Consider the following 27160-nt stretch of genomic DNA (forward strand, 5'->3'; position numbering starts at 1 on the left):
AAACCCACCATGATCTTTTCAAAGGAAACACTCAGGGATTTGCCTTAACTTTCGGAAACCATAGAAAAACTAACTCTGGACAATCAGATGGGGGTTTGAAATAGTGTCCTCCCAAATGTGAATGTAATACCTGTTGGAAAATCACTGTACATACGTATGTCACCTTTTACTCAGAACAAACATTAATAATTAGTGCTCTGCAAGAGATGAATGGAAACACTAACAGCATCTAAAAAAAGTGTAAATTATCCAATAAAATCAGTAACAAGTTTCTGAGTCTCACATGGAGTTATCTGACATACAATGATTTCCCCAGATCCTCAAATGTGAGGAAATAGCAATTGGTAATGGCCACATACCCCTAAATTGTGTCCAGCATACAGTACACACTCCTGGTAATTTAGTCTAGCAACTTTTCTTCTTTCTTCACATCCAGATACCACAGTAATATTTCACACCAATGTCATTGCAAAGATAAGTTGGTATATACGACCTCTAGCACTTTTGTTATGAGTAATATCCACTGCAAAAACAGGAGAGCACCCATTGGAAAGTCATGCCAGTATCGTGCTCTATACACCCCAGTAAAATTTAGGCAGAGCTTCATTCTGAACTGAATCAACTCTAAAACTTCTGGGTCTTATGGACATTTGCCTTTAAGTTTCTCAGATGTGCAAGATAATATATATATTTACAAATTTTTACTCATAAAAATTATCAAATTCTGAAAACTTAGAACACTATCCCTCATCTGGAGTACATGTTAGTCAAAAACTAGATGTGAACCAAGCAGTTTTTTTTTTTCATAAACTTATTTTTACTACTGTGCCAATGCCACAGTCTTCCTAAAGCAGTTACCATCAATGAAGTACAGTGAAGGAAGAATCTATATATGTGAACAGTAGTTTCCTGACTGGAAGTTCAGGTATTTAAAGATAAATGTCCACACAAAGAGTGCTATGCAGACCTGTAACTGATATATCTCCAATAGCACAGATTTAACATTAAAAATATATTTCCAAAGGATGTGAGGCTGTGAGTTCCCATACATTAATCAGTACATCACAACCAACAGTGACTAGTAATTACAAAGATAAGATACTTGTTTACAACATTAGAAACACTATTCATCCTATTTATTAAAATAGCTAACATTTCTAATTTTTACACTCTGAAGGTGAGATTACAAGACAAATTTCAGTATATAAGCAGTTAAATTATGTAGCTGCATTAACTGTACCATCAACTATAGTTACAAAAGTTTTCGTAACAGAAGTTAGAAATATGATAAAATCGTAAGGTCCACTTGGAAATGAGCACAGAATTTTGATCTTTCTGAATAACGAGTTCCTCCTCTGGCAGATAAAAGGTTATGGGAATATTGGTGCACCAATTATTCCGTCTACATGAAATTTGAGGAAATCAAGGAAAACCTCAAATCTGCATGGTTGCATGGCACTCTGAGCTCTATTCCTCTGAAACAGAAGTCCAAAGCTTTCAGTACTGTGTTACCTTACTTGGCAGACAGTGAAAACATGAAGTGGTTTATGGAGATGTACAGGACATAAGGTTAAGAGGTATTTGAATAGTTCTTTTACACTTTGGATCCGAAAGAATGCATTCTTAAATTTAGGTGCCTGAGACATTTAGTGGTCACATTCCAGTACATCTGGAAAGTATACTAGCGTACTTATATGTACTTGTTTGGATAAATATTTTTCTCTGGGCATGTCTGAGGGACTTTATGTTGCAACTTAAGCTAAAGGTTTTCTTCCATTCTTCAGTTTTTACGGTTCTGTATTCAATTTGCTGTTTTCCATTAAATGACAGTAGCTATGTTGAGATAATACCTATAAATCAGTATGTTAAATACAAGAAAAGTCAGAGTTGCTGGAATACAGTAAAGTTATCAAAGGCAATGATGGAAAGTTGTGAGTTCTCAGCATCAGTTAATACATCACAACCATCCAAAACAGAAAAATTGTAGGGTAGAACAGACCAATGGCAATTGTCATCCTCTTCCCAGTTCTAGAAGTGTTCAATGAAATAAACTTATAATTTTGAATCTGCAGCCACCGACAAACATTCCATAATCATCAACATTACAGCAGAAACTGGGACACTGCTGTACCAATGAGAGATCAAACTGAAATATGTTTGTGTTAGCACACATAAAACTTTTGCCTGCACTTCATTAATGAAAAATTTTAACACATTATAGTACATGCAAAAGCATGGTTTAGCAAAAATTAAATTACAATCAGATCATAAATAACAGCAATTAAAATATTTTTATAATAATAATAATAATCCTGTATAGTGGAGTACCACACATTTTCCTCATACTCCACCTATATGGACTAAAAATGGACTCTATTCTTAATCTATACAACCAACATATGAACACGATACACTGAATTATGACTGCACAGTGCTTATCTGAACTAGTCATAACTCATTTTTAAACAAACATATGCCTGAATTTTGCTTTCACTCAATATAGTTTCACTGTTTCTTTCTATGAGCTATCTTTTCTACATGTTGTACTGCTTACAGACTGTATTCAAGCAATGCAACAAACTAGAAATGCTGTCTTCATTTAAATGTTACAGACTTCATGCAGCCACACTGTAAGTTAAAAACTGATTTTTCCTTTCTACTGGGTGTCCTGGTAATACATAAAATGGCTATCACTTTAATGAAAACTATACGTGTATAGCCATAAACTGGATTATCTATGAATTTTCAAAGCTGTAAAACTTGGCAGTGAATTTAATAATTTTTCACATGCATACCAGTACTCAATTACAAAGACTTGTGTGGGCATCATAAGCATGATTATTACTTACACCTTATAGTTCAAAGTCGTCTCCAGCTGACAGAGCCGAAATCTAAAATTAGATACTTTCAGCCACACAGTCATTCATCACCCTGTAAAATCTTATTACACTAGTTGAGGTATGGTTATCTAGAAATGACAGTAAACGGGCTAAATTATTCCACTGCACTTATTCTCTCACTTTGACCTGTGAGAACGTTTTACACACTAACTAAAATAATGCATACAATTTGTTTTCATTCTTTGCTGCTCACTCCTGCTCCTACAAACTTAAAAATCCTGTTTTTCATTAAGAGTCTAACAGTTTTTAGAAATTACTGCAAACCATTCTTCTTTTGTGATCGTAGAATTTTTATTTTCTCATTACTGTTTTCAAGTCGCCTAGTGACACATCATCAGACGGTGCAGTCCTAAGTGATTATTGTTTGAACAATCATTAATAACTGTACTATCTGATGATGAGGCACTAGAAGATTTGCTATCGAATCGACTTAATGCCAGATCGTCACATTGGCTGCTCTTCTCTATGAAACGGTTACACTTATCGTCTAAAAAGCTATGTCGCGTGCTGCGGTATGCGGGGACACTAAAACCACCACAGTAAAACACAGAAGAAGCTTCTAAGTTGATGTAATAGCCAGAAAGAAGCAGTACAATTCAAGTTTTAGTTATCGATTATTGACTTTTTAGCCAGCTTTTGTGCCTTGGACATGAGCTAGGACCTTACGATTTTGCATGAAGGGAGGTCTAGCAGCCACATTGCACGGGTGAAAGTGAAAAGTGTTCATATGTAGTACAAACGTGAGAAATCCGCATGTTTTCGTCATTTGCTATCGAAGCGACTTAATGCCAGATCGGCACATTGGCCGCTCTTCTCTATGAGACGGTTACACTTATCGCCTGCAGAGCTATGTCGCGTGCTGCAGTATGCGGAGACACTAAAAGCACCATAGAAGAACACAGAAGAAGCTACTTAAAAAAAAAAAAACAACCTCCAACCTCCGCCACACACTGTCAGGTGACTTGCGGAGTATGGATGTAGATGTAGAAAAAAAAGCTTGAAATCAGCAATGGGAAAATAAAATTCTACCATTATGAAAAGCAACTGGTTGAAACCACTTCTGAAAATCTTTATTCATCAAAGTTGCAGTGTTTCACCTCTCCACAATATATATGTTTTATTTATGTCTGTTCTTTTTACAGAAACGTTTTCTTCTTCTTCAAAGGGTTGTTATATCTTAGTGTTTCCCAGCAGTGTTATTCATCATCCATTTGGCCATTTTCTACTTTCCCCAATGGACTTCATGATATTCACTGAACTATTCTATAACTTATAGCTTTGTTACACAAGTTTTCATTCCCTGTCTGAAGCATTCTCATGATCCCTTATTCCATCAATAAATGTTTTACTCTAATTCCCTGCAGATTTTTAAACACCTGTAAGTTAATATCAGTTTTTGTTTGAACAAGAAACAAGGACTGATGCTCCAACTTAATTTTTGCAAATGTATTCCTACACTACAAAAATCCACAACTTTACCAGAACTGAAAATTCAGATAAATATATTTCTCCCAACGAGAAACCAGTTAGTTGAGACAGTCACTGCAGGATGTTTGGCTTTGTTGACGGAGCCACAACCTCACCTCTGCTTGCACCAAGTCAGGATGACATAGTAGTAAGCATCCATAGCATAATTTTTGCAAATGTATTCCTACACTACAAAAATCCACAACTTTACCAGAACTGAAAATTCAGATAAATATATTTCTCCCAACGAGAAACCAGTTAGTTGAGACAGTCACTGCAGAATGTTTGGCTTTGTTGACGGAGCCACAACCTCACCTCTGCTTGCACCAAGTCAGGATGACATAGTAGTAAGCATCCATAGCAGAGAACAAACTGAAAAATTTGAAAGCAAATAAATCACCAGGTTGAGATGGGGCCCCAATCCAGTTTTACAAGGAGTGCTCTACAACACAGGCCCCTTCCCTGGCTTGCACTTATTGTGAATCCCTTGCCCAACATATAGTACCATGTGACTGGGAAAAAAGCACACATGACTCCAGTATGTAAGAAGTGTAAAAGAACAGACCTGCAAAGTTACATACAAATACCCTTAACTTTAGTTTGCTGCAGAACCCTTTAACATATTCTCTGTTCGAATATAATAAACTTTCTTGAGACTGAGAATGTTACGTCCATGAATCAGCATGGTTTTAGAAATTATTGCTTATGCAAAACTCAGCTTGTCCTTCCCATGGAATCATGGATGAAGGGCAATGGGCAGATTCCATATTTATAGATTTCCCGAAAGCATTTGACACTGAGCCCCATTGCATACTGTTAATTAAGTTATGAGCATATGCATTAAGTTCACAGATATATGAGTGGCTCGAAGACTTCTGAAGTAACAGAAACCAGTATGTTGTCCTCCACAGCAAATGTTCATCAGAGACAAGTGTATTGTCAGGAGCGCTTCAGGGTAGTGTGATAAGAATGATGTTGTGCTCTATGTACATAAATGATTTGGCAGACAAGGTGGGCAGCAATCTGGGATTGTTTGCTGATGATGCTGTAGCGTACGGTAAGTTGTCGAAGTTGAGTGTCTGTAGGGAGATACAAGATAACTTACATAAAATTTCTAGTTGGTGTGATGAATGGCAGTTAGCTCTAAATGTGAAAAATTTAATTTCATGCAAATGAGTAGGAACAATGAACATGTAATTTCCAGTTACAGTATTCCTAGTGTCCTGCTTGACATAGTCAAGTCACTTAAGTATCTGGACGTAACATTGCAAAGTGATATGAAATGGAACTAGCATGTGACAACTATTGTAGGTAAGGCACATTGTTTACTTCCGTTAATTGGGAGAATTTTAGGAAAGAGTAGTTCACCTGTAAAGGAGACCACATATAGGACACTGATGCAACCTATTCTTGAGTACTGCTGATGTATTTAGGATCCGTACCTGGTTGGATTAAAGGAAGACATCAAAATAATTCAGAGACAGACTGCTTGATTTGTCACCAGTAGGTTCGAAAAACACATAGGTGTTACAGAGATGCTTTGGGAGCTCAAACAGGAATCCCTGGAGTGAAGGTGACATTCTTTTCGAGAAACACTATTGGGAAAATTTACAAAACCAGCCAGCGTTTGAAGCTGACTGCTGAATGATTCTACTGCCACCAACTTACATTGCGCATTAAGGATCACAAACATAAGATTTGAGAAACTGGGCCTCATATGGAGACATACAGACAATCTTTTTCCCCTCATTCTATTTGCGAGTATAATAGGAAAGGAAATGTCTAGTAGTGGTACTGGCAAGTCAATTCTGAGAAAACAATTCTTCTGATCCTACTACATGCAATTAATGCAAAATGTTATTGCTCATTTTAGAGCATGCCGATACATTAGTCCACACTTAGCAATAATATAAAACTGCTAGCTCGTCAATATATCTGCACCCAAGACTGGAAAGCTGCACTCGTCACACAAATACCTAAAAAAGGAAATAGGAGTAATCCAATGAATTACAGACCCATATCACGAACGTCAATTTGCAGTAGGATTTTGGAACATATATTACGTTCAAACATTATGAATTACCTTGAACAATATGATTTATTGACAAATAGCCAATGTAGATTCTGAAAACATTGTTCTTGTTAAATAATTGGCTCATTATTCAATATGACGCCATATTTTTAGATTTCCAGAAAGCTTTTGACATCTTACCTCACAAGCAACTTCTAATCATATTGTGTGTCTATGGGCTATCATCTCAGTTGTGCAACTGGATTTCTGATTTTCAGTCAAAAAGGTTACAGTTCATTTTCTGTCAAAAAGGTTACAGTTCATAGTAACTGAGGGAAAGTCATAAGAAGTAATATCTGGTGTTCTCCAAAGAAGTGTAAAGGCCCTCTGCTGTTCCTGATCTACAGAAATGATTCAGGACAAGCCTGTTCACTGATCTGCTCATACGAGCGGGCTTGCGCTCAATCCTCAGCAGTGACCAACTGTCCAGCTCACAGGGGAAGAATATGGGAGAGCAGAGGGAATTGGAACAAGGCAGCATGGCACAAGGAACTGTTGTCAACAAGTCTATTCTATGATGCTAGCAGTTCTACAGAGATTTAATACTTAATGGTGCCTTGTTAATGTCTACCATGGCAAATTTATTTCCTAAGACTGTTGCACTGATGAAAAATGACAATGAAATAAAACTTAAATTTCTTTCAATTGCTGAGGCAAGGAACATGCAGCAGCTACATATGAAACATGATATTTGTTGTGAATGATGTAGCCTTATGATGAATATCATTTTAGGAAAAAGTTCAAAACATCGACTTATAGTTCATAACAGTTTTATTCACATTTTAAACAAAGAAACACTTCATCTCAATGAATATTACTTATTTCACTTTCACTAAAGCATCAATGTTTGGTACCACTTTCTGAGCACTGATAATTCAATCAATGTTTAGTGCCACATTCTGATCACCGCTAATTCAAAGATAAGCTTTTAAACAGAGGTCAGTCAGTGAGCTTCTGTGGGTAGATTCCATTCTCTTTATTGGGGGGAAAACTGTTCGCACAAATATGCAGGTCCAAACATCAACATTATTGTAGTTGCAAACCTCTGAAGTTGTGAAAATTTATGCCACAGAAATTTTTTTATGCAAGCCCACAAGACTTATTTTATTATGAAACTTATCACTCAATTGGCCTGTCACATTGCAGGTCTACAAGTTCTAACTGCAACTAGCCGTCCTGCACTGATGTACTGTAAATTGATACCAGTGTGTCTAACCTTTGTTTTGAAGTTTCTAAACTGGCCACAATTCTGCTTTTCATCAAGCTGCTCTGCAATTATGTATATTCTGTGTATATTCACTTGCATTTAAAACAATGGCAAACTTAACATATTATCATTCCTCTGAAGACAGTGCACTGAACTTCCCCTGCACTACATAATGACATCTGACAGCCACATTTTAGCATGAGTGCTCATTACTCAGGTGATGAGATAGCTGTCTAGCTGCCCCCTGAATGGGACTGATTAAGGAGACAATCCAAGCAGCTCTCTTTAATTCTTGGCATATGACACTATCAGTTACCATTCTGTCACCTTATCTGATGATCAAAACCAATTGAAAATTTATTCAGACAAGATATCCGAATTGTGAAAAAAATCGGCAGTTAACCACAAATAATGAAAAGTGTGAAGTCTTCAACACGCACACTAAAAATAAACCAGTAACTTTTGGTTAGAAGATAATCACAAAAATATAAAGACTGTCAATTCATGAAATACCTACAGATAGCAATTAGGAACAACTTAAATTGGAATGATCTCACAGATAATGATGTGGAGAAGGTGAATGGAAGACTGCAGTTTATTGGCAGAAAACGTGGAAGATGCAACAAATCCACTGATGATACTGCCTACACTACGATTGTCTATCCTCTGTTATAGTATTGCTGTGTGGTACCTTACCTAATGGATAGGATTGACAGAGGACATCAAAAAGTTCAATGATTGGCAGATCATTTTGTACTATTATGAAATAGGGGGAGGAGAGAGCAATACATACAATACACGAACTGGGGTGGCAATCATAAAAAAAAGGCATTTTTCACTGTGGCAGTGTCTTCTCAAGAAATTTCAGCTACCAACTTTCTCCTCAGAGTGCAAAAATATTGGTTGGCACCCACCTATATAGGAAGAAATGAGCATCAATTAGAATAAATCGGAGCTTGCATAGTAAGATTTAAGTGTTCGTTTCTCCCACGTGCTGTTTGAGAGTGGAACACTACAGAAATAGATTGAAAGTGGTTCAATGAACCCTCTGCAGGCACTTAATTGCGAATTGCAGAGTCATCATGCAGATGTAGGTGTAGGTGCAGGTGAAGACTGTGAAACACAGTAATGCATTTTAAATGTTAATATGATTAACTGGACTATTAAATAATAAACAATATTCACAGTGTGACCTCACAACTACACTTCACTTGTCAAACTGCACATAAAATCCTACCAGACCAACTCACCAATAAGAGAAAAATAAATGTAATGTTTTAAGTAGCTAACAATGTAATGAAAGGTTAAAAAAATTAATATTCACCTTCATAACAACCAAGAGGATAACACCCAATTACAGTCACATCAGATGAAGTCAAGTCGTTTCCGTGTCATTTCACTGAAGTGTTATAGCTGTGGTAAAAAAACAAAAATAAAAAAAAATTGCTTGACTTCTTCTGAATAAAGTTTTACTACTGGGTGATAAGATGCGTGTCTCCATGTGCCATTATTTCTATTAGCAACAATGTTTGTAATTTCTAATGTTAAAATTTGTTCATCTATAAATATAGTATAATGTAGTTTCATTACATGGTATATAACTACATAATAACCAGCAGTTATGAACAGCAGCCAACTTCTGTGTCAGTATTATGTTTGCTGAGAAATTCTTTCTAGACAATGATCACAAACTTTCTATGACAACTGAGTTATTTCACATCAGCATGGAAAGAACATCTACACTCATACCCTATGCACAACAGTGAACAATTTGGACTTGTCAGTTTGACCACAGGGAACTTTAAACTTCTTTATTCAAGCTGGGTTACCACCTGATATTAGTAATGAATGTATCTCATAATATGTTGGGAGCCTGTCATGAGCAAATGTCACGTAAAAGGGCCTCCACACATTCCACATTTATTGACAACACTAGTTTGTCAAACCTTCAATATATTGAACTCATCAGTAATATTAGCAAAAATTGTCAGCTGACAATATGGTCTTACAATGTTAAGATGTCTAACACCCAAAAGAGAGAGAGTGCTGCAGTTACATTAGCTATAGCTTGCACACAACAGAAGACAGTGGAAAAAAGGAAATGTGTCTGAGAACGGTTGGAAAAAAAAGGAGCGGTTTGTCTCATGTTACATTACTAACCAATCAAAAACACGGACTCTGAACCCGAAAGATTTCATAAAAAATATTTTCCTATGAGTCCTGTAGCGTACAAGTAATTAATATTGTTACTGGATAAAATAGAGGCACAAAATATGTTAATGGGAGAGGGAATCAAAGTTGACAAGAGATTAGGAATAACTTTGACACTTCTGGTGACAGGAAGAATTCTCGAAGTTTAGTTCTGTATATCAGCAATCACAATTAGTAAAATTCTATGTAAACCTGTGGAGCAGATATATCTGCCTGGCAAGAATATGTTCTAGAAATTAATGTAATACTTTCTTTTACATTTTATAATAATTTGTTGAAACTGACAAATATTTTGGAGCCCTCCTACTAGGCGTTGCAGGTATATGTTGTACCTACTTTTCGCAGCAGAATTTTTTTCCCCAAACTCATGTAATTCACCAATCCATACCAGATTTTCAAAATCATAAGGTAAGCAATGCCACATAGAATCTTCTGTTGACCATCCTGAAATGTTACATACGATTACCCTCACATTGGTCTATTAAAACTGTTTTGTGCTACAAGACTGCTTGAAAAATTGAATCTGAGGTACGATATGCAAAAAAGCTAACTGAAAACAAACAGAGTACACTAATGGCACATGGCTCATCCATGAAGCTCTGTCAATATATGAAAGGAGAATATTGTCAAACTGTCAACACATGATGTTATACATCAATGTAATGACAATAGTGAATATTTTGAGTGTCATCAAACTGTTCATTAATATTTCTAGTATTGACAATATGTAAATACATGCTCTCAGACTGATAGTTTGACGATGATATTGTACACGTAAGGGCCCCTTAATAGGCCACAAACAGTCCCTGCTTCTAAAAGTGAAGAGTTATTGTAAGACTGTTAGTGGAGTGAAAGTCCTAATTTTCCCCTTCAGTAAGTCATTTTTAGGATAATTATGATGAAATATTTTGCCATTTTCTGTAGAGTGCCTTTCAAAATTGTCTGCAAGAATTTCCATTCGATATAGCTGACACATGATACCATCTTACCTTTGCATGGCTTTTTCCTCCAAAATGCTTCCACACAGCTGTGACTTCTGAAATGTTGGAATGTGTGAACACACTTCACTGAGGTGATCAAATGATCACAATCAAACACCTCATTGCACAATTGGACGTCTTTGGTGATAGTGCTGACACACTTGTCCACCAATTGGGATACCCAAAGTTGTGTGCCCGCTGGCTTCCTCACCACCTAACAGAAGACCATACAGAGCAACATAGGACAATCTGTGCAGAATGTGTGTTACAAGAATTATTGTGACAATTTTTTTGTCAAACAATATGGTTGGTTGGGTGGATTGGAGACGGGACAAAACTACATGGTCATCAGTCCTTCCGACCTTGGTATAACTAAAACCGATAAAACCTCACACTATAAGAGGGAAATACAATGGCCGTAAAATTACAAACTATTGACAGAGAAGGAAGGCAGAAGAAGAGAGGAGGGAAAGAAAGTGACTAATGACAGGGACATGAAAGAAGCAGCGCAGGTGGACAAGATAGACACTCAAGATAAAACAGAACCCATAAGGAAAGGAGTGGGAAGGCAGAGGGCAGAGTGAACCACCAAGCCCACTCGAAGCCAGTCCAATCGGGGTGAAGGGGGCAGCAAGACGGCCTGCCATCCCCTCCACCCACCGATAAGGTAGAATCTCCCACCCTTAAATAAAGCGATAAAAACCTCCACCACAAAGAAACTGTAAAACGAGATCATCCACTGAGGCATTGTCAGCTAACGCCAGGGGCAGCGAGTCAAGAAAGCTAAGAGTCCGTCACAGGGCAGTTAAGTTGGGACAGTCCAGAAAGAGGTGGACAACAGTCAACATTGATCCAGAACAACAGAGAAGGGGTCCTCACAACGGAGGAGATAACTGTGAACCAGCCAAGTATGGCCGATCCAGAGCTGGCAAAGGATGACAGAGGCCTTATGAGAGGCTCATAAGGAAAATCGCCACAGTTGTAGAATCCTTGATCGCCCTGAGCTTGTTCAGCGAAGAAAGAGTGTACCATTCTGCATTCCAAAATCCCAAAACCTGATGATGTAATGCCAAATAAAGGTCTATTTCTGGAATGCCAATAGCAAGAGATGGCCTGTTAGTAGCTACTTTAGCCAGTCGATCGGCAAGTTCATTGCCAGGGATCCCAATGTGGTCTGGGGTCCACATGTAAACCACTGAGCATCAACGTTGATCAAGGACGGAAAGGGATTCATAGATAGCTATGACCAACGGGTGGTGAAGGAAGCTTGCAAACTGCTCAATGAGTCGCTAGAGATAGTGAACGACAGTCCTGAGCAGAAACAGACATGGTCCAGCGTGTGCAAGATGGCTACCAATTCTGCAGTAAAAACACTGCAGCCATCTGGCAAGGAACAAAGTTCCGTGTGTCTTGCATAGGTGTAAGCAAACCAGTGTGACCAGCAACCATGGAGCCATCAATATAAATCACTTCTGAACCCTGGAATGAGCAGAGGAGACAGTAGAATTGGAGGTGAAGGGCCTCTGGAAGGACAGAATCCTTTGAACTGATGGAGAGATCAAGACAGAGCTGTGGCCGAGACGCACACCACAGAGGGGTACGTGCGCGAGTGGAGAAAAGTAGCAGTAAAGGGAAGTACTGGAGCTCAGGAAAGAGCGACTGAATGCGGACAGCCATGGTAAGCCCACATCGAGGCCGCCGCCGCAGGAGGTCGATCTCTGTGTCTGGATAAAGGAGTGCATAATTAGGGTACTTGGGGTGCAGCGAATGCAGAGTATGTAAGACATCAGCTGTTGGCGCAAAACTCGCAGCGATGGAATCCCCACCTCTGCGAGAAGGCTAATCAAGAGGCTAGTCTGGAAGGTACCAGTCGCAAGTCGTACCCCACAATGGTTGATGGGGTCTAGTACCTGCAATGTCGAAGGTGACGCAGAACCATAGACAGGACTCCCATATTCTAAGCAAGACTGGACCAGCACTTCGTACAATCGCAGTAGAATAGAGCAGTCTGCTCCCCAGGTGGTATCGCACAGACACCTGACGTAACCACCACGTCCTCTTCAGCTGACGAAGAGGAGGGAGCCATGTCAACCAGGCATCAAAGACCAGACCCAAGAAGAGATGGATGTCCACCAGCTCGAGGGATTGGCCATCGATGAACAGGTATGAATGGGGATGGACTGTACAGCAATGGCAGAAATGAATAACACACAACTTGACCACCGAAAACCAAGGGAGAGAGCCCAAGATCGCGCCCCCGGTAGATTGCCCCCTGTGGATGGCATTCTGCAGTGCCCATGATGGAGGAAGCAACATAAATACAAAAATCATCAGTATACAAAGAGGAGGACACTGTCGGCCCAGCAGCTGCCACCAGTCCATTAATGGCTAAGAGAAAGAGAGGGACGCTCAGCATGGAAACCCTGTGGAACTCCATTTTCTTGCCGATGCGAAGTGCTGTAGGAGGAACCAACTTGGACCTGGAAAGAGCAACAAGAAAGAAATTTATGGATAAAAACAGGCAGAACACCACAAAGCCCCATTTGTGGTGAGTATGTGGTGGCACCAGGTGGTGTCATTGACTGTATGCAGGTCAAAGGAGACTGCAATGAGGTGTTGCCAATGGGCAAAAGCCGACCAGGTAGCAGACTCCAGGTGGACCAAGTTATCCACCATAGAGCAACCACAGCAAAAACCACCTTGAGTTGATGACATAAGGTCATGGGATTCAAGGATCCAGAACAGCCGCCGACTCACCCGGTGTTCAAGGAGCTTGCAGAGGGTGTTGGTAAGGCTAACTGGACGGGAGCTATCCAACTGAAGATGCAGTTTTGCAGGCTTCAACATTGGAATAACAATGCTATCCTGCCACCGGATAGGAAATAAACCCTCACTCCACAGACTCTTGAAAAGTGTCAGTATACGATGGTGGCCAGCCACCAATAAGTGTTGGAGCATTTGGTTATGAATCCGATGCGGTCCGGTCCGGTCCAGGAGCCATGTCGGGACAAAGGGGCGAGGGCGCTGGTGAATTCCGACTCACTAAATGGGGCATTATAAGGCTCCAAGCAGCAAGGAACAAAAGACAAAGGCAGTCATTCCGAGCACTCTTTCAGGAGGAGTCGATGCAGAGGCTTGGGCAAAGTGTTGAGTGAAATGCTCTGCAACAAAGTCCCATTGGGTAAGGAAAACACCACACACAGAAATTCCAGCAATGACAGTGGGAGGACAATGGCCAAAAATTCGCCCGAGTTTCACCCAGACTTGGGAAGAGGGGGTGCGCGGTCCTACGGCAGCCACATACTGTTACAAGCAAATCCGTTTCTGAAATTTGATGAGATAATGGGCCCAGGCACAGAATCATTTAAAAGACCAGAAGGAGAGCAGTAGAAAGATGCCGCTTGAAGTGTTGAAGAGCACGGCGGCAGTCTTTTATGGCCACAGCAATTTCTGGAGTCCACCAAGGGACCATCTTCCAACGGGGGGAACCCAAGGAAAAAAGGATGGCTGAAACAGCTGCAGAAAGAATGGCGGCAGTCAAAGTCTGTATAGACTCATCAATACTGCTGTGTGGTAGTACAGGGGGGAAGATAGCAGAGGAGAAGGCACCCCAAACAGCTTTAGAGAAGGCCCACCTAGGAGGGTGATGGAGCGAGATACACTGAAGGAAGGTCAAAACAATCGGGTAATGATCACTCCCACATAAGTCATCGTGGACACCCCACTGAATGGAGGGAAGAAGGCCGGGACTGCAGATGGAGAGGTCAATGGCAGAGAAACTGCCCTGTGCAAAACTAAAGTGTGTGGGAGCACCGGTGTTTAGTAGATAGAGGTCAAGTCCTGCCACAACAGCTTCAACTGTCCTCCCCAGGGCAGCAGTCGTGTGACTGCCCCAAAGAGGGTTGTGGGCATTAAAAACCCCTAGAAGCACGAAGGGAGAAAGAAGTTGTTCAATAAGGGTGGTTAGGGCAAGGGATGTGGGCAGCCTGTCAGGCAGGAGGTAGGGACTGCAGATTATGATTGGAGTGAGCAGATGGACCCTGACAGCAATTGCTTCCAGAGTGGTTTGGAGGGGAATCCATTTACTACCAATGACCTTACGAGCCAAGGTGCAAACACCACCAGAAGCCCGCAAGGGACCAATTCGGTTCTGACAGAGAGTGGAACCCACACACAATGGGTGAGTAAGAATTGATAAAATGGGTCTCCTGGAGAATAATGCAAGCAGCAGAGTGGGAGGAAAGAAGGGGCTGCAACTCCAGGAGGTGACACAAATTCATTACAATTCCAATGGAGGATTCTCAAGCTGGAGTCCAAATGGGAAGTGGATGGGCAGGAGCCAGTCACGCCACCGAATCGCCATCCATCACCGATAAGGATGGGGAAATGTCCATACAGGTGGGGTCAGACTATTGGTTCATTGGCTAGAGGAAGAGAAGGTAGCATCTCAGGGGGTACCGCAGGGGCCTTGCCCTTGTTCTTGTGTTTCTGCTTCTTCTCTTGTGAAGGAAGAGAAGGGCAGACTGCAGCAAGGTCAGGCACAGAATTACACCTGACAATCAGCGGCTGCCAAAGAAGGGGAGTGCTTCTCTGGTGGGGGAGGGGGAGCAGCACCTGAAGGGGTGGGTATGGGTATTGATAGGGAGGTAGAAGGAGAGTGGGAAGGTGTGGGGTGAATGGGGCGGGGCTGGGAAGAGGAAGGGGTAGCAGGGGGAAGGGACATAACTGAAGCAAAAGTAGAAATTATAGTCACGGGATGGAGCCGACCATACTTTTGACAACCCTCAGTGTACGTCGATCTAAGGTCTGGTACGCTTGAATCCATCCTTCTTTCACATACACTGGGCATGCTGGTGAGTGTGGAGGATGCTGTGCACTACATTTTACACACACTGGCTGGAGAGCACAGGCACTCCCCTCATGAAGGGGGCACCCACATTCATCGCAGAGGGAATCATGGGTGCAGCAAGAAGACGTGTCGAAAGCGTAAGCATTTAAAGCAATTCATGGTGGTGGAATGTAAGGTTTTTCATCACACCGATACACCATCACCTTGACTTTCTCTGGGAGGGTATCTCCCTCAAAGGCCAGAATAAAGGCATCTGTATTGGTGCAATTGGTTTTAGGGCCTTGTACATGGCAGAAAAATCAAACTCCTCGCCCCTCGAGGTTTGCACGGAGCTCCTCATCAGTTTGGAGAAAAAGATACCAGTGGAAAATTATGCCCTGCATCGAGTTCAAAAATTGGTGGGCAGCAACAGAGACTGGGATGTCACCGAAATGGTCACAAGCACGCAGGGCTTCAGATTGGGCAGCAGAACATGTCTTTATGAGCAAGGAACCGGACTGCATTTTACTCAAGGATTCCACTTCGCCATACTTATCTTCAATTGTCTCCACAAAAAACAAAGGCTTGGTCGTGGAAAAACTTTCACCATCTATCCTGGTACAAACCAGGTACCGAGGGAAAGGTTTCAACTGAAGCCAGCAAGCTTGACCATCTTCTCAGGGGGTGGCCAGGGAGGGGAAGGTCGAAGGATCAGAAGGAATGTCATGTCGTCTACCAAACTTAGAGACGGCCACAAAATGGCCAAGATGTTGATGCTTTTGTCGCTTCATGTGCAAGGCATCAACCCTAGCACCATCCACTCTGACCAGGGGCTCGCCCTGTGGGCGCCATCCAGCCACAGCAAAGGGCTCTCTGGCACAGTGACCATTGCCGGGAGTTCTGATGCCCCAAAGTGATGAGCATCGACTCCTTGGCATACACAAGGCATTAACAGCTCAGGTACTAGCAGTGTGATCCCTGTGTTGTCAGGGGGCTCAGCCAAGTGGGCACTTAACAGCCCCACCACACAGTCTGGCTGGTGACCTAGCAGGAAGGGGGCCAGGGTGCAAGGCAAAAAGGGAGGGGAGGGGGAGAGGAACCTGCACCATGGAAACTAGTTTGAAAGTTCATCCCAAAATGGCTCACACTATATGGAAAACATTGGAAATGAAGTTCAAACCCCAAGGGGAGCAAAAATGCTGAAAAGGAGATGGAAACAGCCAACCAAACAATAGCACATACCAAAAGCAAGTAGAGTGGCACCACACCACCTCTCCCCATAAGAAAAAGTTCAAAGCCACACCCTCAACCGGTCAAGTCATGGCAACAGCCTTCTGGGACTAGGAAGGCATTATTCTGTTTGACATCTTCTCTCAGATCTCAAAAGTGGTTATCATCAGTTAGAAGCAGCACTTGAGGATAGGTCATGGACAACATTTACCATGCCATGCAGACGTTATAAGTATCAGAAGACACCATCTGGTTTTAAAAAATGCACCTGCTGCTTTTCAGCACTTATTACATGGGTTTTAAGAAGGTTAAAGCCTAAGACCCGTATAGTCTATTTGGATTAGTCTTGTCTCACAGAAGCAATTCAAAATATTCCAGTACCATGGATGACCAAACGGATATAGTCTGTCAGTTTGTGCAGCTACTATATAAATTCATTAAGGATTTCACAAAAATAGCCAAACCTTTGAACAGATTATTCTGAAAGGGCATAAAGTTTCAGTGGACAAAGGACTAACAGCTAGCAGTTGAGGAACTGAAGGAGGCATTTATTTCGAATCTTGTGTTGCTTTTTCCAAATTTTAAAGAGAGTTCATCCTCACTTCCAATGCTTCTAATGAGGCAATTGGCTGTATCTTGGGTCAGATATTTATGGATGGGAACACCCAGTAATGTATGCTTCAAGGCAAAGTAAGCTGGACCATAATTATTCAACAACTGAAAAGGAAATGTTAGCAGTCATATACGGTATTTGCATATGTCTGGTGTTACTTGTATAGCAGGAGACTAAGTTGTGCCAGATCACATGTAACTGAAATGGTTGCTTGGTCTAAATGACCCATCTAGTCTCAACATGTTGGGCTCTCTAGCTTAGCGAGTTTGATGATGAGGTTGTCCATAAGCAAGGCAGAAAACACACAAATGTGGACACAGTAAGTCTTACAGTAGCCATGTTGAGGATATTAGGCAAGAGTGTGTTAGAATGACAACAAGCACAAGCAGAGGATAAAGTTTGTTAGTCTTTTAAGTCACAGCTGCATTTTTATCATACACAAGGATTTTTTGGGCAAGGTCATGAAATGTGGACCACATGTTGTGATCCTAGCAGTTTTTCAAAAGGAAGTGTTAAAAAAAGCGCATGACCATGTGTTGTCGGGTCATGGTGGCCAACGAGCAATAGATAGGTGTGTCGCAGAATAGTTTTGATAGAGCAATAGGTAGCGCGACATGAAGCAATATGTGAGACTGTGTACTGTGCACACAGAAAATCCCTCTGCACAGGTTACCAGAGGCATCGAAGGCAATTCAGATGCTTAGCTCAACATTTGCGGATCATATAACTGAACACCTGGATGGAATAACTACATGCTTGTGGTCATAGACCATTTGCCATGCTTTCTGGTAATGATAGTAGTTCCACACCAAGATGCCAATACTGTGGCCCAAGCATTAGTTAAAAGTTGGATACCAATGTTTGGAGATTGCGATACCTTAGTCATGGATGAAGGTACAAACATAGTTGCAGAACTTATGAAAAAGCTATGCTATGTGTTGCATATTCGGAAGTTACAAACTAGCTTGTCAACCCTCAAACCAATGACAGGATGGATTATGTCCATAACACTATTTTTAAAATGATAACCTTTTACGTGAACACTAGACATGACAAATGGGTACCGATCTTCCACATGTTGTTTGCGTGTACAACTCAGAAATTCATATGGGAACAGGCACATCACCCCTTGAGGTAGTGGATGGGACGATGAAGCTGTCCGCTTGGACCAAATTATGAATCTGTGAAGCAGTTTGGGAGAAGAATATGAGAGGTGTAGAGAAATGTACAAAAGGCAAACACAAAGGCTCTGAAATGTCAGGAACAGCCGAATAGGTGCCTGGCAGACTACAACAGCATCTTGTAGGGCATTGGGTATCTGTCACTAATCCCAATAGACCAAAGGGAAAGGTGAAGAATTTCTGATCAAATATCACGGACCATATCAGGTCACGGAGATCCCTTCACCACATAACGTAAAGGTACAGGTTCCTAATAAAATTTCTGTTGTGCATGTCAATCAGGTGAAACCATTTGAGGGTATCATGGATGTGGTAACACAATTATCTGCAACTGACCTGGTATGAAAATGTGCAGTAGGGAGAATGAAGGAACATCTAATGGTTAGACAGTTCAAGGCACAAGACATGCCTTATGCTCTGAAGCCATAATTTAAAAAAGTTCAAATGTCTCTGAGCACTATGGGACTTAACATCTTAGGTCATCAGTTCCCTAGAACTTAGAACTACTTAAACCTAACTAACCTAAGGACATCACACACATTGTTTTTAATAAATGAAAAGCACCAGTTTTTGTTTTGTTTTTGATTCTAGTTTATATCTGTCATTAGCTAATCATTTTGGAAGGAGGGAGGTGATGGACAGCTTCTTTCCTCAGGTAGTGACTTGCAGCAGGAGGTACTGTTTATTTCGGATATTAGGGAAGCTCATGTTGTTATGCCAGAAGCACATCTGGAGAACTGCACTCAAGGGATTATTGTTGACAGTCTAGATATACTGACAAAGAGTGATATGTAAACATTTGAAGTGAATATGTTTTTATGGAAAATGAATGAGACAAGCTATGAAAAAGAAATCTTGCCCACACGGGCTTACTTTTAGAAGGTTGGGAGGCACTGGCTGTACTTTTTCTTCTCGCTGAAAACTGTGTTGGAAAATTGCCATAAAAAAGGGAAACCTGATGTGTTGTGAGAGTTAGAGTTACAAAGTATTATTATTATTATTATTATTATTATTATTATTATTATTATTATTATTATTATTAACGGTACAGCTAGTGAGTTAGGCAGGAAGAATTTCCGCCTTCCAACTACACTCCCTGGTACAACTCATGACACTGACGTGGAATACATTGCATTGGCCGGAAGAGTCACTAATGCTTGAGGCTATTACCCACTCAGAATTTAACTTACGTTAATCCCACCTTCAACCCTGAACTTATGCAGTGATTAGATAAATTTCTCGAATCACAGCAGGGGAAAATTTCAATGGAGCAGACGTTACAACATGCTCAAAATTTTCAGAAAACTTGTTGGCACAAGAGTATATCAATAAGCATTTCACCTACCAGTTGTGGTTTGTTTCTACTAGACAATTGCATATTTTGTTTCTGTAATAAATACAGACATACACAGGCTGCAGCTCCACTAACGCAACACTTAGCAGTTGAGTGGTTAGCTGGCATAAGCACTGGAAACAGCAGTACAAGCATTAGATTAAGGATTGCATTGTAGTAAGGTCTTTGAGACTGCACTTTACAAGTAGACTCACATCAGTAGTGACTAAGGGAGAAATCTATGTGGGACAGCTCACAGTTGGAACTGCTGCCCCCCCCCCCCCCCCCCCTCTGGTCAAGAGTAACTATAATTAAAGACTTGTCTTGGATGATTCAAGATGAATCTTTAGAAAGTGGAGAGGCATGCTGCACACCCTGAAAAAGTTCAGCACACAAACTGTAAATGTTATTTAAGCGTTTCCAGCCACAGCATGGCAGTAGAGGCCAGCTCAGGCGATGTACTAATCAAGTAAGGCACTTGGCAGTATTGTTCAGCAAATGCCGCAACACAGTGTGACCAAGAGTGAAGCAATATTTCGTCACTCTGAGAATTTGTATGCTGCCTAGAAACTTAAGAGTCACAAATTTACCTGTGCCTAGCACCCCTTGCTCGAAGCAGAATGAGCTAGGTAAAGCTAACAGGACAAAGTAATATGTAGCAAACTTACTTATCTCCCTCCTGTAGGACTACATCAGCAGTGAAACTAGAAGGGCATAAATAATTGAGCTTAATGGTTCAAAGCATTCAGTCATGCCACCTTTCTGTTTGCATCTTGAACTGGAGAGAATGACGTTCTTTTGAGTTTCAGATAAACCATGTCAACCCTTGGTGATGGAAATTGGTTGGCAACCTGTCCACTAATTAACACGTTGAGTTATGGCATGGCTGTGGGACTTGGGGCAAGTTTCACTGATGCAGAAAGCCGGGGTCCAGCCAGCTTCCACCCTCTGGGTGACTTCCGCTGAAGGACTGCAAGGTGATTACAATGCAACTTGGGGACATGAGCCCTCACAGCCTCCTAGATGTCATCGGCCACTGTTCTGATCTAATATGGGGTGGGGTAACTGGGAAGGGAGTTGCTGCTCAGCACCAAGACATCTAGCTATCACATCCAAGTACAAGACACAGGGATAACAAATATGCATGGGGGTACTTAGCCGATGCAACACTGGAAGGCATGGGTGGCTGTGCTCGTATTTGCCTGCTGGCTTACAATGGGCACCATGGCAGCTGCCACCATAACCTGGGACAACGGACATTGTCAGTGTGATTGGGGAATCAGCACATTCCTTAATCAGCTGTATTTGCAAGTGCACAGTGTGGCCTTGAAGTAGGCTGGAGTGATGTATAATGCTGCTTTAATAAACATCTTTCAATGCTATCACAGTTTTGCTGTATGTCCTGGCATCTTCCTCAACATTTCTCTCTCCCATCCTGATGCATACCAACCTGAAATACGCAAGGTCATTACAAAGCAGTATATGTCCCTACACTACTTATTGCACTTTTTATTAACTGCCTCTTCTCCTGGATCACCACAATACTAGTACGTCCTGGAAGTGCACCCACACATCTGTTTTAAGTTTACAATTATAAGCAGAATTCTTGTCAAATCATACAAAATAACTATAACTGAAGTGTGAATCGAAATTTCAAATGTAACATAGATGCTCACAACAGTACCTACACCTGAATTAAGCAGGCTCTATTATACTTCACAATGTGAAAACACTTCCTTGATGTGGAATGGGTCTCTTAAGTGGTGGGAAGAATGAAATGGGTATCAGAAGAAACTTTCATGACAGAGTGTCTCATTTTCTATCATTTTAGTCATTTATATGGTGTTAAACCAGATAGACACATAAACTGTGGACACTGACACTTTACATGGTTGTATTGAAGGTGGAACCACATCAGTAAGGAACCTGTGGAGAAGCCAAGCTATCTCTTCAAGAAGGGCAGACATATTTTTATTATTTGTACGTATAACAGCTGAAAGCAAGGGTAAACTAGAAGATGCAGCTCTGGTGTATGGTTTAACCACAGTAGCATTCTCTTAGGCAAAATAATCTGTAAGTAAAATAGTCCTTTACTCAGAACTTCAAGCAGGGACAACTCAAAAGGATGGTGCCACCAGGTAGAAGAAAACTGGTGTTTTACATGTGAGACCATGAAATATCAGATTCCTTAGTCAAGTAGGCAATGAAAACTGCCTGCTTGCTCCCCTCCCCTCTCCCCCCATCCACAAATCCATGCAACACACACCACTGAACAACGCCCCATTCATGTTCCATAAGAAAAAGGTCCTTGTACTGAAGTCATTAGGTGATAGCTCAAATTACAATGGAGCAAAATCTAAATGTCCCCGCAAAAGAGAGCACTTTCTCTGACTGAGGTCATCTGTTCCAGTATGTCTCACTGGCTACTTACCAGAGCACTAAGTGAGCATTAACATTTATGGTTGTCTTCTAAGGTGATGAAAGGCTGACAAAGTCAGCTCAGAAAATGGAAAGTTAATATCTGTAAAAATATATATGCTTTCAGTAAAATTTTTCTTTGAGTTGGCAGTACATAATCTCCACGAGACAGCTCTACCCCCTAGTAAACTGCTCCATTCAGAAGACACTCTGCAGTACATAAGGTATTCTAACATTCACCACAATTAATGCTGTAACAGGTTGAGAGACATCACACTGACATAGATGCTTGGCCACATTACAGGTCATTCTGTCACCTGAACCTACATTTCATATTTACATTCATTGGCTTTGCCAACTCACAACCAAACTGTTGTCTTCCAACCTAACCTAAGCTCAGGCTATGCTACAGGTCTATCAAAATTGAGTATTTTATGGAAATTACTTGAGATCAGACTGTCAGAAAACTAAAATTTACATAATTTAGACAGATCCCATAACAACAGCTGAAACATAAAATACGCCAAACTGCTATATACATCAATAACATAAATGCCAAGATGCAGCAAAACTCTAAAATTAGTAAAGAGCCGTCCATTAAACATGAACAATTCATACCAGTCCGATACCAACACAACATTACACATTTCACAATAAATCATTAGCAATATTTCACCACACAAATTTCTACACATATCAATAACAGAACACCAATATGCTGCAAAAGCAAAAACTGAAGAAATGGCCATCCACAAAATGCAAATCATTCATATGCATCCAACACCACAAGTAAAATTATGCATTTTATACTAATTAAATCTAGATGTCCGAGGTAAATGAAGATTTTGAGGTTTTTATTGCATGTGGCTTTTTTAAGACTTAAGTTCATAGTATAAACTATTGTACGTGCATGTTTCACAGAAAAGAAACTCAGCAATATGATACTATCGTTTGCAAGCAGAACCCAGCACTAAACAATGGTATGTGATTATATGAAAGTTGACCAGAATGTAGTTCTCCATGCTCCTTATCGTAATAACTGTTACAATATTTTACCTCTCAGTGATATATTACTTTCTTATTGTCATATGTGTTGCTGATCAATTGAAAATAGATCTGCTGTAGGTTTTGACGTTTGGAGCAACATTTTATGACAGACTCTAAGAACAAAATGGATTCTATTAGTGGGAGAAGTAAAAGGATCATGGAACTGGCACTAAATTTAGTACTGGTAAGCATATGTACAAGTATTTGAAGTATGGCAAATTGCCTTTTGGCTTCTGTCTCGGGTTCTTCGGCCAATGTTTGTTTCATAATTTTTCTAACATTTTGTTAGCAAGAGTTGCTAGCATTGTCAGAGTTTCACTCTTCATTGCTGGTGGTGGAAGGTGAAGCTTTGACAATGCTGGCCACTAACAATGGTGAAACATAAGAAAAATCATCAAAAATTGCTCAAAGAACCCTGGACAGAAGCTAACAGACAATTTTTCAACAAGTGGCCACAATAGGGTTAACAATTTTGTACTTCAAGTACTTGAAGAACTAATGTCCTATCCTACAATCTCAATCCACCTTCAACCAAGAACTTTCAGTCAGTATGCGATAGCTATTACTGATTGTAAGATATTACTCGTTATAATGGAAAGTAACAAAGCTCTTAATGCACATTCCATGATTTAGAAAACATGGACTTGGATGCTTTACTACCAGTTGACAGTGCTAAAATGACAAGCTCTCTTGAAGCCTAAAACAACTACAGCAGCAGATCATTCTTCTGACAAGAATCACAGGCTGTTGTAATATATAGAACTCACACAATTGGAATGTTTCTCATACGATCAAAGGGGCACCTCTATTACTCATAGTGTGTCATTTGCACCCAGAAAAAGTCGTCATGTTTTGCATAATAATGTGTTTTTGCTTATTTACCTAGGAAGCGAATGGGCTACATGTTGCGACATTACCTTACGGTAAGTTTACAGATGGAATCAATATGTTGCTAATGAATGGAGAATTCCAGGTGCACGCTATTTCCAATTATTGTTTCTTTTTGGTTGGCCCCACAATACACGCTAACTTAGGTTTCAAGGAACCTGCCAATGATAACTGTGATGACTGATGAGTTGAAGGTGAAACTACAAGACTGATATAACAGATGAAGAAGCAATCCAAATTAAATCAGAGTATGATGCCCACTAGTCAGAAGCAGATATAAGATAGAAAAACAAATCTTCAATAAAAATCTGTCAAAAGAACCTGGATTGAAAACAAAGATTGCCATGTTCAATCTTCAAAAATGTTTGCCGAGACCATGCTTCACTAATTCCACTGTGCTCTATCTAAGAAAGCTCTACACACACAATTTGATAATCATAGAGGCCTCTGATCAAAAGCTTATAGTTGCATGTGGAATTAAACAGTTGCAGGTTGTGGACTGAAAGAAGTGTTATTCTGTTTGCTGAAGTTGTCCTCACCTAACCCGCCTGAATCTCAAAATGAAGTACTTACAATATGGTCTGAACTGTGGAGGTCAGAACTGTAACTTCCCCGTGACTGTGCACAACTTTTGGATTACAGGGTGTGTTTAACTCAAATTGATTAACCTAAAGTCTTATTGCAGGGATACACTCATATGGAGGTATATGGTGTAAATTGCTATTTGTGAACGAACCAAAAGCAAAGTGAGCTCAAATACCGTAATTCTGACACTCTGGGATTGGCAACATGTTATTCACCAATGTCGCTTCAAAAAACTGACCAACGTGTACAACATACAAATCACATACTTCAAGGACTTTTCATGTCTGGGACTAACACCACCTTAAGTTACATGGACAACCAAAAATTTACCATCAAATATAGTTTTGGTTACTCAAGTTGTGCACTACGAGTGCAAGCAGAGAGGTCACATTCTGTGTTCTATAAAGCAGGACATCATCTATAAAGTTTGGAAGGCAGGAGAAAAGATACTCGCAGAAGTAAAGCTGTGAGGACGGGGCGCGAGTCATGCTCAGATGGTGAGCACTTGCCCGCGAAAGACAAAGGTCTCGAGTTGGAGTCTCGGTCCGGCACACAGTTTTCATCTGCCAGGAAGTTTCATATCAGCGCACACTCCGCTGCAGAGTGAAAATCTCATTCTGGAAACATCTGACCGCACATTTCAAGAGACTGACATGCAATGGTGAACAAGAGGGGTAGTATAGCCAGTACAACTTCCTACTACATGGAATACTGTCAGACCCAATGCTGCACTGTGTGCCAAGAACGATGAACTGGATTTCGGTTTAGTGATGTGTGCCCAATAATTATCATAATAGTTACGTATTGGAATCCTGCCCCAGTGAAATCTTTGTTTTGGTGACAAGGTTTGGTGTCAAGGTTTTGTTCGATGGTGACAGTTTGGTTCCAAGTTGTCAAAGCCAACGAATTTGAAAGCGGAAACTCTGTTTGTGGTAACAAATTGAGTGGTAGTGAAACCTAATGTTTATGCCATGCAAGGTGGGCTCAATATGTAACTTTCACAAATACTCAGGCATTTGCATTATCTAATAGAGGTTTTCTGAATGTACCTTGAAGTTTCAGTTTTTATGACAAAAAGTAAGTAAAATATGGAGCTGATGTAAACATTATGCAATGCTACTAATCGGTGTCTCAACAACAAAGATTTCAGGGTAGGCCAAGAGGGTGGGGGTGGGGGGTGCATTCACACTCCAGCTTACTACAGCTAAAATACACATAATATCCTTAAGTTTCAAATATGGTAACTGCTCTGAAGCGATCAGATGCAACTTTAAAATTTATTTGTAATTTGAGTCCTGGGAGAAAAAAATGTATGTAACTGAGGGACCGTCCTTCGAGCAAATTCGGAAGAAATATCTTGCACCTACAACAAATACTTAAAATTATTAATACTTTCATAAAATACGGTACGTATGTTAACCTGGAAAGAAAAATTATCATGTTGCAATTTCTTGACATAATGGCAGAGTCATTACAAACTACAAACTTTTATCTTACATGCGATTTCGCTCGTCAACACACAATAACCAATTTACACTGCTAACTACCGGCAGGAAGCACAAATGGTTATTTCTGCAGTTACATTTCATTTTGTATACAACAAGCAATGTTACTAACATATTCAATTTGGCGTTAGGACACTACCTGCACTCTCAGAGAAAGGTTTATGGACTTGCATTAACAAGTCAATAATACGAATCGTTATATGAAACACTGCTGTTGATCTCTTATTCTTCATACTAATGTGTTTATTTCGCATTTATATGGTTCTATAACTATTAGAATCACAAGACTTACGTTCTCTTACCGTGTTACAATAGTATATCCTCCAAGTACTCAAGAAACGACAGCACTGCGCATTTATTTCATATGATGATTTCTATTTTCTGAAGCATTCTGCGAAGCGCAATTACAGAAATGCATATACACTTCAACAACCTTTCGTATATGCCTGTACCTCTGTAGGTAAACATTGCAGAGATTATAGCTCTACGGCCGAAGTTTACCTTACCGAAAGCGCCAACGTAGTTTTATCTGTGGGTACAGAAAAGGTTTGGTTGTCACATCCTTTTTTGTCAAGAAGAAATGGTGGGCCATTTATCCTTTGGTTATAAAAATTAATCAGTTCAATAATGTAAAAACTCACGTGAGCACCTATACAAACAAGCAAAGTTACTGATATATTTAGGTCGATTCATATC

General features: G+C 40.5%; 1 long non-coding RNA gene across 1 annotated transcript in view; it reads right to left on the reverse strand.

Moving 5' to 3' along the window:
- LOC126298621 (uncharacterized) overlaps positions 1-26938 on the reverse strand; it is a 108011-nt gene extending 81073 nt beyond the window's left edge. The window contains exons 1-2 of the long non-coding RNA XR_007552631.1: positions 26767-26938; positions 8970-9058 (exon numbers count right to left, since the gene is read on the reverse strand). This is a non-coding gene — a long non-coding RNA (uncharacterized LOC126298621). The remainder of the gene's footprint in view (positions 1-8969; positions 9059-26766) is intronic.
- Between the last annotated feature and the right edge of the window lie 222 nt (positions 26939-27160).

This window comes from Schistocerca gregaria, chromosome X, assembly GCF_023897955.1.
Source record: "Schistocerca gregaria isolate iqSchGreg1 chromosome X, iqSchGreg1.2, whole genome shotgun sequence".
In the NCBI taxonomy this organism is placed as follows: domain Eukaryota; kingdom Metazoa; phylum Arthropoda; class Insecta; order Orthoptera; family Acrididae; genus Schistocerca; species Schistocerca gregaria.